Source organism: Poromitra crassiceps, assembly GCF_964638095.1.
Source record: "Poromitra crassiceps genome assembly, chromosome: 5".
Taxonomy (NCBI): domain Eukaryota; kingdom Metazoa; phylum Chordata; class Actinopteri; order Beryciformes; family Melamphaidae; genus Poromitra; species Poromitra crassiceps.
Genome location: NC_139642.1, coordinates 27,994,465 through 28,013,968, shown reverse-complemented (window position 1 = coordinate 28,013,968; position 19,504 = coordinate 27,994,465). Strand labels below are relative to the sequence as shown.

General features: G+C 44.7%; 1 protein-coding gene across 1 annotated transcript in view; it reads left to right on the top strand.

Annotated features, from left to right (window-relative positions):
* The window catches only part of arhgef12a (Rho guanine nucleotide exchange factor (GEF) 12a), a 66,971-nt gene that overhangs the window by 7,195 nt on the left and 40,272 nt on the right, over nucleotides 1–19,504 (top strand). The gene's annotated exons all lie outside the window — the stretch shown is intronic.

Sequence of the window (19,504 nt, the reverse complement as noted above, 5' to 3'; positions counted from 1 at the left end):
AAATTGTGCTTAGGTAGTTGTTGCTCAATAAGATTGAACTCTATGACTACTACCAGTAGGGCTGCTAGGGCAGCGTCTTTGTGATGATCATATTGTTCTTTGCCTAGAAATTCATGCTTGCTTTTTCAAATGGCTGTGACTCCCCAAGGGCAGAGATGAAGTTGAAATTGAAATTAAGTGGAGAAACAAAATCCTTAGGAGTAATTTATATAATACCTTAACTGCAGTTATTGTAGCCTGCAGGCCTAGCTGTTCCATTGAAATCTGTGTTAGAGCAGTTTACGGTCATGATGACAAGTCTCTTGTCAGCCTAGATCTCACCCAGCGATAGGAGTCTGCTACATGACCTGCAGACTGCAGACGATTATTAATGCATAGGTTGTTCTTCAGGCTGTCAGTCTCTGCCTCTGGTTTTCTGGTTATCTTGCCGAGTGTACATTTTTCTCTCTCCATTTTTACACACACACACACACACACACACACACACACACACACACACACACACACACACACACACAGCCCTCGCTCATTGTGTTTTTTATAAGCTATGTGTCTTGTCATTTATGTGCTAGCATTAAATTATCATTACATTTCATAGGCAATTCTAATTAACTTATTATTTTATTATTTGGCTATAAACAGAAATGCGACACACGCCTTACCTTCTGCATGGGTGTGTTCAACCTCAATTTGGCCAATTAGGATATTGGACGGTCTATTTATCAATGACACGGCCATAGATAGACAATCCCGCATTCTTTGGTGGATACTGTACGTCTGTGGCACCGTCCATCATGAATGAGAGGTAAGGGGCGGAGCCGCGGAGGCGATTGGGTAAAAAAAAAAAACGTGTACATACTAGTGGGACTTTTGATGTAAAAAAGGTATTAGATAGCTGAATAGAAGTCCTCAGACTCACTGTCACTGGAGTGTAAATGAGGAGCTTAGGAAGACTGCTCACACCTGGATGTCACTTTGGCAGGCACACAACAACTCTTACCATAACTCTATGTTCACTCTCGCTCCGCCTCATTTCATTTATCCTGTCTGTCTGTGTCTGTGTCACTCTCTTTCACACATTCTCTCTACTGCAAGCATCATTTATCATAACAAGTGCTTCTTCCATCTCTGCGTGAATCATTGTCACATCTTCCTATCATCACCAGAGCCCGGCACCGCCAAGGCTTTCTTTTATTTCTCATATAGGGGCATTTTCTGTGAATTTGCCTTTAAGCATTAATACAAATGAAAAAATGGGAAATGTGGAAAAGTGAAGCCCATGTTTTTGTGTGTCTTACCGTTTACTCATTATACAATGTTTGAGGGTATTTATAATTCTGTGGTTACATTAGTCAAGTCGAGCCTAGCTAGTAGAGATGCACCGATCGACGGGCAGGTGACCGGAATTGGTTCAGCTGATCGGCCATTCGGTCAGCCTCAGATACCCGATTCTGTGCCGATCAAATTAACATGCAATGGTGGCCGTAGCGTGCACACAGTGGTAGACAGTGCATCGAACGAACACTGTCTAAAAAATACGCTCTAAAAAATAAGATGCAAACACACACACAACAATGCTGCAAAGCCACTTCTTATTACATGTTGCCAGCATAGAGGTGTCCGTGTTGCATTTGCTCCCTTTCTCTCTCTCCCTCTCTCTGTGTTTGTGATGACGGTATCAACTGTCATTGAGGCCATTTACACCTGGCGCTAACATGTGTTTTCTGTGATCAGATTGCAATCAGATTGTGTTTTATCACTTGAAATGCCAGGTGTAAACACCCCCAAAACGCATTGAAGAAGGATTGCAATCTGATCGGCCAAACCACCTCCGGAGGTGGTCAGGGATGCATTGTGTACACATTGAACACAAGTGTAAATGCAATGTGTCCTCTCGATCTGGATACAGCAACTTTATGCGGATTGAGAGGACACCCATTTCTGCAATCTGATTGCAATCAGATTGCAGAAAATGCATGTTAACGCCAGGTGTAAATGGAATCCAGGCTGAAGTGATAAAATACGATTTCAATCCGATGTCAGAAAACGCATGTTAACGCCAGGTGTAAATGGCCTCATTAACATTAACGTTTAGGACCCTTGATGTCTCTTAGGGTGGTTACGCACTCAGGACCCGGGAGCAGAACAGAGCACACTTGTCCCCAAATTGACCCCAGGTGCGGTTCGTTTCATGAGTGTGAACGTTGCGTTCTGTGCCCGGGCGCGGAACAGCGTACCATGACAGGGTCCGCTTAAAAAGGTGGTCTGGGGAACGCTTGGGCATGCCCGGGGACAGAACACTTGCGATTGTGAACACCAACCGTACCGAACCACGTAGACCAGTCATTCCCAACCTATGGTACGCATACCACCGGTGGTACTTGCGCCCCCTGCTGGTGGTACTTGGCCCTATTTTTCTTTTTTTTTTTACAGTGCACCTGAACGCAACATACAAGATACCCGCTGAATAAGTGTCCAAATGTTCATGTCATCCTGGCCAATACTCTACTTCTGTTATAACATTTCAGTCTGGAATATGGAATATCTTTCAATAATCTTTATGACTAAAAGGATAAAAGTAATCTCATGTGTAAGAAATGACTGTTCTACATTGAAGTAAAAATGTGATATCCTTTCATGGGGCCCGAAATCCCTGGCTACGGCCCTGGTGCTACCCCTTTGTACATTGTGGCTGTGGCTGACAAAAGTTAACAATAAATAATGTTATTAGGAATAAATGTGCCTCCTGCGTAAACTGTGAGTGTGCAGCTGAATAGCCTGTATTTTAACGTCGGTCATATGGTGGTACTTGGTGTAAAAAGGTTGAGAACCACTGACGTAGACAACACACGGGCGAGGATACACTCCAGGCATAGTTGACGAGCACGGAAGGAATCGTGTAATGTGAAAGCTGGCCAGCGGGGGAGAGGGGAGTGGGGGCAATCGTACTCGGGCACGGAACGGTACGAAAGCAATCGTTCCCAATGTGAAAGCACCCTTAGTAGGAGCCAGCTTAGAAAGAAAATTGCGTGGTCGGACTATTAAAAAAAAAATCTGAATCGGCCAAGAAAATTGCAATTGGTGCATCTCTATTAGCTAGAAGGAACAAAGATAGAAAAAAAGAGAGATGGGACAGAAGAGAGAGATTCAGAAATGGGCAATGCCCCAGGGGTAGTGATGTTGGGGAGTGGGTGGAGTTTGGGCATTAGCCCAGGGGGCGCTGACCTGCTGGAGGAGTGTTAGTCTGTCACCCAGGACCCAGGCCTGTGATGCTGATGCTTGTGGACACTCTCTAACAGTCCTCCCCTATTTGCCAGTAGAGCTTCAGGGTCCAAACATTACTTTCACTCCACAAAAGACAGGATCACTACAATGGAGAGAAAGAGGACAAGGGGGAGAGAGAGCTGTTGCCAAAGTGTGATGTCCTCACATGTCCATGTGAAGCTTTTTAGCCATGAACCCGGCTACTGCCTTCAAGCTAACTGTTGTGCTTTGTGAAGCCCTGAGAAGTGACGGTGGCTATTCTTCATCTTTAGCTTTTTCTGTTTAGGAAGGATTTAAGAGGAGGCGTCCAGGGCCCAGAAGTTATTTCACTTTCATACCGCATTTGATTGTGTGAACTGAAAGTGTGTGTATGCGTGCGCGCGTGCGTGCGCGCAAGTGTTGTGTGTGTCTTGTCTGGCATAGGAGAACAGAGATGGAGGGGCGTTGAAAAGCAGCATCTCTGCGGTGACTGATTGGATGGGATTTATCTGGCCTGCTTAGGGCCTCCTCTCCCTGGGTGTCAGAGTAGGGATGCTCTGATTGAATGTGGTCTCTCTGTGTACCAGGCCAGGCAGTACTGTGTAGAGAGAGACCAGCAACACTGATTTATCTTACACTGCCAGGCAGTACTGTGTAGAGAGAGACCAGCAACACTGATTTATCTTACACTGCCAGGCAGTACTGTAGAGAGAGACCAGTAACACTGATTTATCTTACACTGCCAGGCAGTACTGTGTAGAGAGAGACCAGCAACACTGATTTATCTTACACTGCCAGGCAGTACTGTGTAGAGAGAGACCAGCAACACTGATTTATCTTACACTGCCAGGCAGTACTGTAGAGAGAGACCAGTAACACTGATTTATCTTACACTGCCAGGCAGTACTGTAGAGAGAGACCGGCAACACTGTGATTAATCTTACACCGCCTGGCAGTTAGGGTTGGGCCATCGTCCAATCGACGATGTCGGGCACAGCCGATGGTCTCAGCCCCCCCCACCATCGTGACATTGAGACCTTGCTGAAACATATCGGTGGTGTCATTAAGTCTATGAGACAGATACATCATGTCATCTGTAATGTATGCCAGGATAACATACCTTGTGGGAGAAGCAATAGTAATCCTTCCAGGAGACAGTTGAGCAGGATGATAAGCAGCAGCAACTCATGTTTCCTTCAGTAGAGATGCATGCAGCAGGCTATCTAATGTTAGCTCTAGTTAGCTTGCTAGCTTTAGCGGCTTGGTAACGTTATGTTAGTTGGTTTTGCTAGCCTTTACAGTTATCCTGCTTACAACATCAGAGTGGCATCATGCACACCAAACAATGGTAGTCCCTAGAGCTAGAACTGAATTAAACAGAAATGCCTTGAAATATGCTGCACCTTCCTTCTGGAAGAATGTACAGAAGGACCTGACATTATCACAGCTAATTACTTTGGGGGAATTAAGTCTTAAGTTTTACAGGATCGAGAAAATAGTACTCTCGAATGTAACTGCCACTGAATATTGTACCTACATGCATTATAACTGGATTTTTTTTGTCCTTGACCTTATTTTGGTCAAAAATAAGGTCCCCCCCCCACCCCACCCCACCCCCAACAACGATTCATCGTCCATCGCCGATTTTTACCCTGGACATCGTGACTATTCAAGTTGGTAGACATCGTCCAACCCTGCTAGCAGTACTGTACAGAGAGACCAGCAGTTGCTGTGATTAATCTTAGACCGCCTGTCTGCTGATTCAGGCAGTACTGTAGAGAGAGACCAGCAACTCTGTGATTAATCTTACACTGTCTCTGTTGATTCAGGCAGTACTGTAGAGAGAGACCAGCAACTCTGTGATTAATCTTACACTGTCTGTCTCTGTTGATTCAGGCAGTACTGTAGAGAGAGACCAGCAACACTGTGATTAATCTTACACTGTCTGTCTCTGTTGATTCAGGCAGTACTGTAGAGAGAGACCAGCAACTCTGTGATTAATCTTACACTGCCTGTCTCTGTTGATTCAGGCAGTACTGTAGAGCAGTGGTTCCCAACCTTTTTTGTCTTATGTACCCCTTGAGCTGTTTTTCCATGACAATAGTACCCCTCACTCATGCGTGTTGATGATTACATACAAGTAAATCTATACAAAATATATGTTTCACTGAACTGCCGGTGTTTGGGCTTTTTAGTTGTTTTTTTTGCCATTATCAGTAGCAGAACAGTGTAGCAGTTGACACTTAAAAGCAGAACTAGTTGCGGCACACACATCACATTTTAACAATGGGCTTATGAAATGACTTGGAATATATATATTTATTTATCATTTTGGAAGTAAATTGTATTCCCCAATCATTCAAAGTACCCCCTGCAAGCTGCTCAAGTACCGCTAGGGGTACACGTACCCCTGGTTGGGAATCACTGCTGTAGAGAGAGACCAGCAACTCTGTGATTAATCTTACACTGCCTGTCTTTGTTGATTCAGGCAGTACTGTAGAGAGACACCAGCAACTCTGTGATTAATCTTACACTGCCTATCTCTGCTGATTCAGGCAGTACTGTAGAGAGAGACCAGCAACTCTGTGATTAATCTTACACTGCCTGTCTCTGTTGATTCAGGCAGTACTGTAGAGAGAGACCAGCAACTCTGTGATTAATCTTACACTGCCTGTCTTTGTTGATTCAGGCAGTACTGTAGAGAGAGACCAGCAACTCTGTGATTAATCTTACACTGCCTATCTCTGCTGATTCAGGCAGTACTGTAGAGAGAGACCAGCAACTCTGTGATTAATCTTACACTGCCTGTCTCTGTTGATTCAGGCAGTACTGTAGAGAGAGACCAGCAACTCTGTGATTAATCTTACACTGCCTGTCTTTGTTGATTCAGGCAGTACTGTAGAGAGAGACCAGCAACTCTGTGATTAATCTTATACTGTCTGTCTCTCTCTGCTGATTCAGGGTAGCGAACAGGCTAGCACACCGCACTCTTTCTCGACAAGCATCAGTGTCAGAACACAGATTCTGTCACCAACCTTTTTTCTTTTTTTCCCCTTTTTTGGGGGAAACATTTTGCTTTTATTTTGACAGGACAGTTTTGTACATCAATATCCACTTCGATTAATCGGTTAGATGTTTCCTCTATAAAATGTCACAAAATGCTGAAAAAGGTCAATCACTTTTTCCCCAAAGCCCAAGATAACAACCTCAAATTTCTTATTTTGTCTTGACCAACAGTATGACATCATTGATGATGATTTATTTATTTATTCATTTATTTATTTTAAGATCCCCATTAACCACTGCCTCAAGCAGCGATTATTCTTCCTGGGGTCTGAAATTACAATGTAAAATTCAAGAAGCAAAAAATTGAAAATAAAAATACATAATGAAATGAAATAATACAACAATAACCAGAAACATTACACAGAAAATAAACTTGCCAAAAACATCCTTCTAAAGTTCAGTTGGACAGAAAACAATCTTCTACAATGTTAGTGGGAAAAAAGTAATAAAAAATAATGCAATAAACTGATTAGTTGAAAAGAATTCTAAACCACACAGATACATAAAACAAACACAAGCTAAAACAATTATTGGAAAGAAAATCGTCAACATAAAGCAGACATAACCCATAACAGAATACAATAACAAACATAAAAATGAAATCAATCTAAGAGAATCTTTTTCTGAGTGACAAAATTAATGTTCTCAGTTTCCTCTTGAATCCGACTCTGCTTGTAATTGAAACTAGATGTTGTCTAGTCGGTTCCAATAGCTAATTGCCCTGTACACCAGTCTGTACACTACAGTGTTTTTTAAGGCATCAGTTCTGGGTTTTGGGAGAGCGAACTGACCCGCCATTCCTTGTCTAGTGCCATAGTTGTGCCCATCACTAGTAAGCGGTAGCTGAGAATAGAGGCAGACAGGTTTACATAAAATATAAACATTTTTCATAAACAAAATAAGGCTACAAGCTAATCTCTCATTAACTCTCATCCATGACAATTCAGCATGCATTCTTTCAACACTGTCTCTGATTGAGCAATGCAGAGCGAGTCTCGCAGCTCTATTTTGGGTAAGCTTGATTTTTGAAATCTGCATCAATTCATCTTGAAGTAGACTGCTCAGGTCTTCAACATTCTTTGCAGAAACATAAATTGTGGTGTCATCTGCGTAAATTGCGGTGTGAGCATTTTTTTAAACGTGGCAAATCATTCACAAATATTGAATATAATAAAGGCCCAAGGCATCTTCCTTGAGGCACCCCACATTGTAGTGTCTCAACACTTGACAAGGATCCATTAAACATGACACACTGTTGTCTGTTGAGCAGGTAGCTTTTCATCCAATTAACAGCGGAAGGTTTAAAACCATAAGCAGTTAGTTTTCTAAGGAGTAGTTCATGATCAATTACATCAAAAGCTGCACTGAAATCTAACAGCACTGTTCCAACTAATAATTTATTATCTATTTCTTGTAGCCAATCATCTGTTAATTGTGTAAGAGCTGTGCATGTTGAATAGACAGTTTTATAAGCGTGTCGATTATCCGAATTGATGCGTAATTTGAGAAGTATTGAGAAGTAATTTTGAATGAGCATAAATACAATTTTTTCCATAAGTTTAGCCCAGACAGGTAAAATACTGATTGGCCTACTGTTTGGTCCAATGAATGCATCTTTTCTATTTTTCGGTAGGGCAGTGACCTACCGACCTGATGATGATGATGATGACATCAATGTAATGTGCAGCTCGAATATCAGACAGGCTGCTGCAACAGACGAACACTGGCAGAAACACAGCAGCCTAGCAAGCTTAGCTCATAACGGAGCTACTTCATAGAAACAAACATGTACTCACATTGGGTTGAAAATAGGAACGAATGTGTCGTTTCTTCTTCATCAACATTTATTTTTCACAACAACCTCTCAGCACCGCGGCTCCGCAAAGGCTCAGACTAAACTGTGTGCTTCTTGTTTGAATGTGTGTTTGTTGCCCGGCGCGCCCCGGTTGTGTCGGGTTACTTTTCCATATTTAAACACCGTGATCGCCCCGCCCACTAGAGGCTCTCTCACCAAGAGACACCTCATGTTACTTGACTGTAGTCTGGAGCCGTTTCCACCTGGACCCACCTGGTGGCGTAAACCAAGGAATCCGGAACCCATTTACCGGATACATGTGTGCCAAAACAAATCTTCCGTGTAGCTAACGTTAGCTAGCTAGAGCCTGATAACATGACGTGACTAACGTTAAAAAGTGACATAGTACATAAAACAAACGACTAGTTATCCTACACGGGGAACGATAAAAATGTGGCACGTATCCGGTTTACATGTTTCCGGTTCCAGTGTCTACACCGGAACCACGCCGAGAGGGTTAATTCAAGTGCAATGGGAACCAGGATCTTCTCTTTGGGAAGAGCCTGGTGACGCGAGGTTAACTTGACTGTGCATGACCCATACATGACCTGCCCAGAGAAAAACAAAGCATTTAAATAGTGATTTGGACATTGAGGTGCCCTCAGTCATGATGTTGCGATGTAGAGGGTGTGACCGATGCCTGTCCGGCCATCAGCGATGGATGATGGCATCGGAGGCTGCAAGCGGAGGCGTCCGTGATAGCTTCATCTGACTTTTTCTTTCTTTCTCTCAAACAGTGTTGGACAGGTACAGTACTCAGTCTGTCTTCACAGCTTATTGCTTGGCAAAGATCTCAAGGTGATTTATTTTAAAGAGTAGCCTAAAGGCTCTAACGTTTCAGTAGACAGAGGCGTGTGGAGAGTGAGGGACTTCCCCGCCCCCCTGCAGGCAGCACACACACCTGCGCCAATATATTAGCAACCGCCGGTTGGTGGGCTGACGGTGGCCAATTGGAAAATGTTAACACAACCCTATAGTTCACACTGCAGGATAATCTGGGCCGGAGTGCACCCCCCCAAGCCTGACTAGCCCTGATCCAAATCTGGCTCAGAATCAGTGTTGAAATTCCCTTGTTTGACTTAGGTTTAAATTGATCAACAGGCCAGATCCCCCCCCCCCCCCTCCAAACAAAACAACAACAACAACAACTCTGTTAATTCCTTTAAGTCAGGCTTCTACTAGTGACCATTGTACCACAACCATGTTTTTGGTGTGTTTACCCTGCCTTTGAGACACAAAATGTCTGCTGTGAAAAAGGTCCTAATAGCACGATCTCTTCAGCAGGACTTTATACTGAGTCATGATGCCAGTGTCCTGACAAGTAGCCTATGGAGCTGTCAATATTCCCTATTCAGCACCTCAGCCAGCCATTCATACCAGCTGGTCCACAATGGCCTGTGATTCTATCTCCGTGGTGTAACGATACAGGCTCTTGAACAGCCTGACGCATGCCTACAGCCTGCCAATGGGAGAGAACACGCACACGCACACACACACACACACACACACACACACACACACACAGACACAGTGCTTGTTATCTAATCTATATACCTGAGTCACTTGCACACTGTGGCTGCACACACACACACACACACACACACACACACACACACACACACACACACACACACACACATACAGCCACAGCTACCATGATGACATCACTGTTCCCACTCCCTGCCCCTGAGAGAGGAGGAGGCTACACCCACACACACACACACACACACACACAGAGTGGTACTTGAGTTTAAAAGCACCTTCTGTATTGCGGTCTGGTTACTGGACACATCCACTCTCACTCACTGATGTTTCAGGACACTCATGTCACGAGGTGTGACCATAGTTATGTGTGTGACTGTGTGTATGGAGGGAGGTACAAAGAACATTAAAGAGAGCATAAGAGAGTGAGTGTGAAGTGTATGTGGGAGATAAACACAGAGAGAGACAGACAGGGAGAGAGAGAGAGAGGTGTGGTGAGACTAGCTCTAGCTACAGCCTCAGGGGGGAAAACGGTGCCCTTTCTGCCCCAATAAACCTCATGAGGATTCCTGACATGAGGGCCGGGGGATAGACATTTCTTCACGCTATGCTGTCTACTGTCCTCCAACGCTGGGAGGGGAAAGGAGGTGCTTCAACCCTCTAGTGTGCACATTATGTTGGCCAAGAGTCCTGCCTCAAAACAACTGGTCAGTGAAGATATCTGACCTGAGAAAATCATGGAAATCCTTGCAAAACATTAATGAGGGCTTCCAACTGTGTTCCAGTGCTGGGGGGCCCTCATTCATGTTTTGGTTGCACCTGTGTTTGCCCTGCCTTTGAGACACAAAATGGCTGCGGTGAAAAAGGCCCCCTCACCACAGATTTCCAGTTATTTGTGCTTGACATAGTTTTTTTTTCTAACCTATGGAAAGATGTGTCGTAGACTGTGTGCCAGGTTAGTGAGTATTTCACCTCGTGGGATGGAACACACGCCGGTCTGATCTGAGCAGCTTGGGGGCAACTCCCAAGACCAGCCAATCCTCTCCCAGTTTGAGATAGGCCCCTCCTCTCCCAGTTTGAGATAGGCCCCTCCTCTCCCAGGCAGCGCTCCTATGAGGAGGTGAATCAAAATGCACAAATGGAGCGACTGCAGCAGGAGGGTCTGGGCCAGGCAGATGCAGCGGGTGCCAGGTGATGCTGGTATATGAACTTGCATATTATAGCTGGAGATTCGAGCCCCGCACACACACCTCCACTAGGACGCAGTAGTCAGTGTTACACACAGTGGTGGGTGGGGCATAAACCGATTACATAACACGCCCACCGGTAACACCGTTCATTTTTATGGAGGAAGAATTTTTTAAGGAGATATTCGCACATCCAAGGAAGGAGGTGGAGGAAGAAATAAAAGAGAAAAACTCCGCCCGCTCGTGCCATTTTCAGCGTTCACCGGGGTAAATTACAAGCGCTCCCTCTGGGCTGCAGTGTGGCTGCACTGTTCATCATCTCTGGTTAGACCAGCAAGTAACATTAGTTATACATATTATGAGCACAAATGATGCCCCCCTCATACACATGTAGGTAAGACCCTTAGCTAAGCCTGCGTGTGTATTCTGTTGTCACTGCCATCTCTGGAAATGTGCTTTTTTTTAACCACAGCTAAAAGTCCCGCTAGCATTGATGCTAATACAACAGTCTGCTAAATAGAGGGAATGCACCGACGCCACGCCCCCTCCCGAACACGCCCCCTCAGCCGGACTGAGCAGCACTGAGTGTCAAATTTCCAAAACAAACGTGGCTTCTGCCAGGGGTAGTAGCGAAACCACGGCTAATATAAACGATTATCTGCTTAAAATAAAGGCAGTTGGACTCGAATGTGACCCTTACAGCTTGCCAAAGAACCAGTGGTCCATGGACGTAGACATGTGGCCAGGAATAGGGTTTCCTGACATTTATATGTACTTAATATCGACGCCGGGGAAATACACAAACCAAAGCATGAAAGCATACAAGAGCCTGGACGTAGCGTGGTCGTACTTCAAGGCTGGATTTGTTGGCGACATTAAAGTAACGAGGACAGCAATGGATATTCTGGTTGTATGTGGAGAGGTACATATTTATTTTATTACAACTTTTATTAAGAAAAATATAGCATACGCTGTCCCTAGCTTTGTTCAGAGTGAACACTATCACTCATGTAACGTTATATCTGTGCAGTTAGAACACAGCCAGAGAATGAATGAGCCCTCATTGAAACCCTGGATAGCTGCAGAGAAGACCGGGACCGTTTCATTAGCTTTCGGCAGCCTGTAAAAAGATACCTCCGACGCCTTGTTGAATCTATTTTTACAGTCAATGGCACAACAGCACTTTCCCTTTTTCGTTGTTTTCTCGCGGAAGCTGAACGCTAAACACCGTGACCCGGCGGCGCCACCTGGCTTGTTTAGACGTTTTGACACTCACTGCAGCTGAGTGGGCGTACCCGCACTGACTGTCGCGTCCGTGACGTCACGTGCATTCCCTCTATAATACCACATTGTGCAAGCATTGATGCTAGCAGGACTTTTAGCTGTGGTAAGGGCACACTCTATGACAGTTTTACTTTTAGCTGCGTGGTTTTTTCATCAAGGCAATGTTGATATTTGCTCATAATAAGTATCCGCAAATGCAGATAGGAGCGTCTATGTTCAGTTGTCTGTGTTTCAATAAAGATATGCGTCTGACATGCCTGTTTAAATATTCTTGCTGCAAAGGTAAAGAATAGACTACTAGAGGAATAAGTGTGGCTCGGACCTCGATCTGACCCAACTGCATTGGGCATTTTCTGAGTAAACCAACTCCCTTAGACAGCTGCGCTGTGTGTAATGGGCCGAGGACAAGCATTTTATTGGTTAAAACCAACATCTTGATTCTTCACATCCTGTTTTGGTGACTGGTGAAACTGCGTGGATCAACTTTTGGGGATTTCGGAGCTCCATGTTCATGTCTGTGGACACTCCTCACACAGCAATCCAGTGCAGATTTGCCTCTGATCTGGGGGTTTTGTTGGCGAGCTCCAAAAACTGTCACTGAGGGCTCGCAGAGGGCTCGTAGGGTCTAGTCTGAACATATAGCTTTAGGTACATCAGAGTAGGAATAAAGCCTGGTTACTGTTATTATGATCATAGTCTGTCTGATTTTCTGTTGGCTTATTAGTACATTTTTATTCAGTTGACTAAAACTCAACTCTGAATGGGGAAACTTCTCTAATAACCAGTCTTTCTCTGCCAGCTTGATTCTCAGGGGACCTGAGAGTAAGCTGAAGTGCTTCCCCTCAATCGTTGTGTGAGTTGGTCTTGTTCCTCATTGTTCAACGTTTTCCTTCCTCTCCTGTTTGGGGGACCTTTCACAGAAATGTCTCCGTGTTAGAGAGTCCTGCTCCCTTAAGTTAAGGCTGTTCCTCCCTCTGCTCCTCCTCTCTCTCCATGGTCTGGTCTGGTCCCGGCCTCTCTTGCTACCACTGCTGCAGCTCTGCCACAGTTTTCCATCAAAACACCAAACCTCAATGGAGCATTCAAGCTCAGGCCCGCGTCAGCGCTGCCCCTCCCTCCCATCCCACCCTGTTCTGACTCTGCCTTCTCTCTCTCTCTCTCTCCGTTCTCTCCCTTCACATTTTATGGCCCCGTCCAGGAAGAGGTCCTAGCTCATGCTCGAAGGCCTTTATAGCTATAGATCTGAAGAATTGTGTGAACTGAGGAAAATTGATTTTTAAAGACACTTTGTAGACTGTTGTTTTGGCAAGTTGTCTTCAGAATTAATTGCTGCTGGCTATCTACTGATCATCTGGTGTCGAAAAACAAACAAACCCCAGACAAGTCTTGGAGGAAGATTTAGAGCTCCAGGCTGTATTTTTTTATGTCTGACCCAGATGAAAGTGCTGCAGTGGGGCAAAGTGTTCTGTGATAATAGACTTTTTCATAAAAGAGCTTTGTTGGGGCGTCCCGGTGACTCACCTGGTTGAACGCGTACCACTAAGGCTTAGTCCTTCACGTGGCTGACCCCGGGTTCCAATCCGACCTGTGGTCCTCTGCCACATGTCATCCCCCCTCTCTCCCAACCTTTCCTGTCTATCTACTGTCCTATCCATTGAGTGCCAAGGACGTCGATCGACGTCAAAGTAAATAGTGACGTAGAGTGCCAAGGACGTCGATCGACGTCAAATGCGTTTTTTGACGGTGGGACGTGGATCAAAGCCTTCTGCATCTCCTGTACAAATATTGTAGATATTGGATGTGTATAACCTATTTTACAGACCCATTAGGTGGCGACAGTGCTCTCCAGATTAGAGAAAGGTCCGGAAAACAGCCTGAAAAAGCCCCGTGATGAAAAAGAAACCGCTCATGCTGCAGTCAGAGCCATATAGATTGCTCTGTCTGCAGCTGACGTTGGCTGTGAAAAGCAGTCAATCCGCGCCCACAACTCAGCCCCTCTGTCTCTGCTGTATAGTTTCTCCACACGATTAGCCGCCAGAAAGGCAGCACCCGACGCCGAAGGGCCAAACCTTTCCCTGCAGTCCGGTTTGGCATTTCCGCGTCGCGCTGGGAACCGCCGCACAAAAACGGAGCGCTCCGAAAATAGACTGGGTGCGTGAGGCTGTGTGTTAGTGTGGGGAGGAGTTTGCAGCTGAGGGGGGGAGGGGGGAGAGGGGGGTGGGGCACGCAGGCACCACACAACTACACCACGTCACTACATCAGAAAATATTATCTTCAGACTCAGTGAATGTGCTTGAAATGCTGCATTTCACAAAAGGCGGAATAACTCAGCTTCTAATTTGAAATGTGTCTTTTTGCTCAAAACAGCCTATCTTCTCCGGCTCATAACTAAAGAACGGAAAATGGTATCAATAAACTTTTTTTGCAGATGATAGAAGAGAGTCTCATCGTTCTTTGTGCGTGTTCAGTGTTTACATAGTAATATCACACAATATTCTGTGGGCCTCGAGAAATCACTGAAAAACGCTCTGAAACTCTGCGTCCGTTCTCCAAAAGTGGCTGGCACTCAATGAGTTAAAGGCAAAAATGCTAAAAAACAAAATCTTTGTGTGTGTGTGTGTGTGTGTGTGTGTGTGTGTGTGTGTGTGTGTGTGTGTGTGTGCGTGTGCGTGTGTGTGCCCGTGCGTGCGTGCATCTACAGTATATAGGCATGTGTTTGTGAGTTGCTGAGGTTGAGATTAAAAATTAGCTTTAGGGCATAGAACAATAATGTAAGTACCACTGCCAACAGGACAGAAAACTACTCACCGATGGAACGGATCTGATAGTGCCAAGATATGCTCACACAAAAAATAATCTAAATTTAAAATTCCAATTTGAATGTAGTAAATTGTGAAAGCCATCTAGTGAGCTATGCTTGTTGTTTCAGCCAGAGAAGCTCTGCCCTAGTAATGCAGTCCTATAGTGGAACCAGTCAACCTTTTACTGCCTGGATTTAGTTTTCATCAACATACAGTCATACTAACTGTAACAAACATCTGTAACAGCAGCATGCACCTCATAGTTTTTCTTGTCTTGCCATTTCAGAATTTGTTTTCATTTGATCTAAATGCAATTATGTGTTGTAGCCCCTATTATAACAAGTAGTTATGTCTGACAGAAAAGCCTTTGCAATATTGTTCTGTTCTGTGTCAATTCACAACATCTAGACAACAAAAGGAAGGATATATGTTGCAGTGAGCCATGTGTGCTGTGTAGTACAGTAGTATGCATGCATATTAAGCAGCATTAGAAAAACATGAGGGTTCATGAGTTTTCCTCCACTTGTCTTCAGTAGCCCAGCAAGCAAAAACTAAAAATGTTTTTCCCCCCATCACTATAAAATAGATGAGCTATCATAATGATAGAAGCCTCTCTGTAAATGTAACGAGGGGGGGAAAAATCGTATCTCTGTCCATTCATTTGTCTTGCCAATGCATGAATAGGACCTGATGAGGAGTTGTCAGTCACCTAGCTGCTTTGCTAACATACAAGCTAGGTGCTGTATAGAGTCTTGTCATGGGCATCGAGTTTATCTTTGCATAACTTATTGGTGAAAAAATGTAGCAATTGAATGTGCCTTACTAGTGCAGACCACTTGTACAGGACTTATTCCTCTTCTTCAACCCAAAGAAGCGGTTGCTTCCAAAAGTGAAATAATCTTTCACTTTAAAATAGCTGCTGCCATGTCTTCCCCACACAAATCTGACTAACTCTGAGCTGTCATGATGCCATCCAATCAGATGAGTCAGAAAAAGCAGCACACAGAGACGAGTGGGCCCGTGGCAGAGCTATCTTACAGCTATCTTACAGGCTTATGAAATAGAGCTGCAACCATTATTCTTTATTCTTTATTCGGATCCCCATTAGCTTCCACAAAGTGGTTGCTAGTCTTACTGGGGTCCACACAAGCAATAAAAACAATCACAAACACAAAGCGACCATTAGTCGCTTAATCGATTAGTTGATCGACAGAAGTTTAATCGCCAACTATTTTTTTTATAAAGTAATCGTTGAGAGCAATTTTTAAGAAAACAAGACCGAGTCTAATAACGGTGTCTATGTTGTTGTTGTTGCTGCAGGTTCAGCCGTTATTGGCTGGGCTTAGTAGGCTATGAGCAAGAGTCGTCCAATTTATAACCTCAACAGGGAAGGATTTATAACATCACTGATAATGTCACAATGTATGACAGCATCAGTGGGTGGCATCATCAGTGATTTATCACATCACTGATCGCAACTCCATACTGGAATTGATCATGTGATCTCACCGTGTTGTTCAGACATGTCTTCTGTGTTCACGCATGACTTCTGTGTTCATTAGTGATGTCATAAAATCACTGATCAGTGAGTGATGTCATCAGTGGTGTCATCAGTGATGTCACAGTGACTTTTTTTTAGCACTACTACTAGCCAAATTGGCCCACTGACTGGCATATCTAGTTGTCTCCCAAGGCCATCTGGCTGTTTGTTAAACCCTGAAAATGGAATAGTGGGAAAGAATAGTATTTTTGTGTAGATGAAACAGTTTAATAATTGATAAATAAGCAGATGATATGATATATATATATATGATGTGGATATTTGTGTCTTGCCACATGGAAATGATGCCTAACATTGAAGAAAATGCATTATGCCACAATATCCATTATGGCAACATTAATAGCACGATGTGATGCGATATCCACTTTGAAGCCAACATAACAGCCAACCCAGCAGGCTTAGGATATCACTTACACTACTTCGATCTGTTAGTCCACTCTACACAAAGCTGTAGAGGCAGACGGAGAAATTAGATTATTTCGCCCCTTCTACAGCCTTCTGTAGCCTGGTTACCCCTTTATTTTGGCTAAGCTGACAGTGATTGGGCTTTTGGCCTTTGTAAGTCCTTTAATATATAGTGCCATGGTGAGTGAGAGTAATGTTGTTTCTACACACTCTTTAATATAGTGCCATGGTGAGTGTAATGTTGTTTCTACATGCTATCTTTAATATAGTGCCATGGTGAGTGAGAGTAATGTTTCTACTCTCTCTTTAATATAGTGCCATGGTGAGTGAGATTAATGTTGTTTCTACACGCTACTTTAATATAGTGCCATGGTGAGTGAGAGTAATGTTGTTTCTACACTCTCTTTAATATAGTGCCATGGTGAGTGAGAGTAATGTTGTTTCTACACTCTCTTTAATATAGTGCCATGGTGAGTGAGAGTAATGTTGTTTCTACACTCTCTTTAATATAGTGCCATGGTGAGTGAGAGTAATGTTGTTTCTACACGCTACTTTAATATAGTGCCATGGTGAGTGAGAGTAATGTTTCTACACTCTTTAATATAGTGCCATGGTGAGTGAGAGTAATGTTTCTACACACTCTCTTTAATATAGTGCCATGGTGAGAGAGTAATGTTGTTTCTACACTCTCTTTAATATAGTGCCATGGTGAGTGAGTGTACCTCAGTGTATCTTCAACCCTCCAGCTCATAACCTCCTCCCTCCCTCTCTTCAACCCTCCAGCTCATAACCTCCTCCCTCCCTCTCTTCAACCCTCCAGCTCATAACCTCCTCCCTCCCTCTCTTCAACCCTCCAGCTCATAACCTCCTCCCTCCCTCTCTTCAATCCTCCAGCTCATAACCTCCTCCCTCCCTCTCTTCAATCCTCCAGCTCATAACCTCCTCCCTCCCTCTCTTCAATCCTCCAGCTCATAACCTCCTCCCTCCCTCTCTTCAATCCTCCAGCTCATAACCTCCTCCCTCCCTCTCTTCAATCCTCCAGCTCATAACCTCCTCCCTCCCTCTCTTCAACCCTCCAGCTCATAACCTCCTCCCTCCCTCTCTTCAATCCTCCAGCTCATAACCTCCTCCCTCCCTCTCTTCAACCCTCCAGCTCATAACCTCCTCCCTCCCTCTCTTCAATCCTCCAGCTCATAACCTCCTCCCTCCCTCTCTTCAACCCTCCAGCTCATAACCTCCTCCCTCCCTCTCTTCAATCCTCCAGCTCATAACCTCCTCCCTCCCTCTCTTCAACCCTCCAGCTCATAACCTCCTCCCTCCCTCTCTTCAACCCTCCAGCTCATAACCTCCTCCCTCCCTCTCTTCAACCCTCCAGCTCATAACCTCCTCCCTCCCTCTCTTCAACCCTCCAGCTCATAACCTCCTCCCTCCCTCTCTTCAATCCTCCACCCCGTAACCTCCTCCCTCCCTCTCTTCCATCCTCCACCACGTAACCACCTCCCTCCCTCTCTTCAACCGTCCAGCTCATAACCACCTCCCTCCCTCTCTTCAACCGTCCAGCGTGTCTCAGTCAGGCCATTTCTGACTCCTTTTTCCTTCTCAAGGCACTGCTAGATAGATTTTCAGGATGCAGGCTACTAGTGTGTGTATTAATAAGTGCATTTGAAAGTCTGTTTACACATTATCGTTGTTTTCACTTATTCAGACAATCCTGGGGCATCCGGGTAGTGTAGCGGTAGATTCCCTGCCTACCAACACGAGGGTCGCAGGTTCGCGCCCCCGTGTAACCTCCGGCTTGGTTGTGCGATTGGCTGTTTCTGCGGGTGGGAAGCCGGATTAAGGGTATATGTTCTGGTCGCTGTACTGGCGCCTCCTCTGGTCGGTCGGGTCGCCTGTTCGGGGTGGAAGGGGAGTGGTGGGAATAGCGTCATCCTCCCACTCGCTACGTCCTCCCGGTGAAGCTCCCTGCTGTCAGGTGAAAAGAAGCAGCTGGCAACTGCGCATGTGTCAGAGGAAGTATGGTGCTAGTCTACGGCTCTCCCCAGATTTGCAGAGAGTGGAGCAGTACAATCGGGGAGAAAAAATAGGGTGGAAATCAGAAAATAATAATAATAATAAAATCTAACAGGCCTAATTACTTAAAACCTAAACATCAACGACTAGTCGTTTAAACGCCCACTCCGTCACTAGTCGGAACGAGAAATACTAGTCAGTTAAACAAACAATTAAATTATCATAAACAATGACTAGTCGTCAGGGAAATTAGTCGCCACCTGCATCCCTACTACTATCTATCCAGTGCCATCACCATATAGATGTGCAACTCCATTTCTGAAAAGGTGATTCAGAACTGTCTAGTTGGGCCTAGACAGTCTGTGATAACTAGACAGTCTGTGATGCGTCATCTCACTTCTGGGTTTGCTTGTCATGTTTTCATTTGTTCCTGTATGATTAACCAAGAACAACATCTGCCCACTCAGTTTTGCCACCCTGAGGCCGACATGTGCGTGCACATGTGCCCTATCCACTGTGTGTTTATGTGCTGACTTTTCCATCTCTCCAATTCAGAGGTTTCGAGGGAGTGGGCTAGTTAAAGTTTTTCTCTTTTTTTCCTGCTGG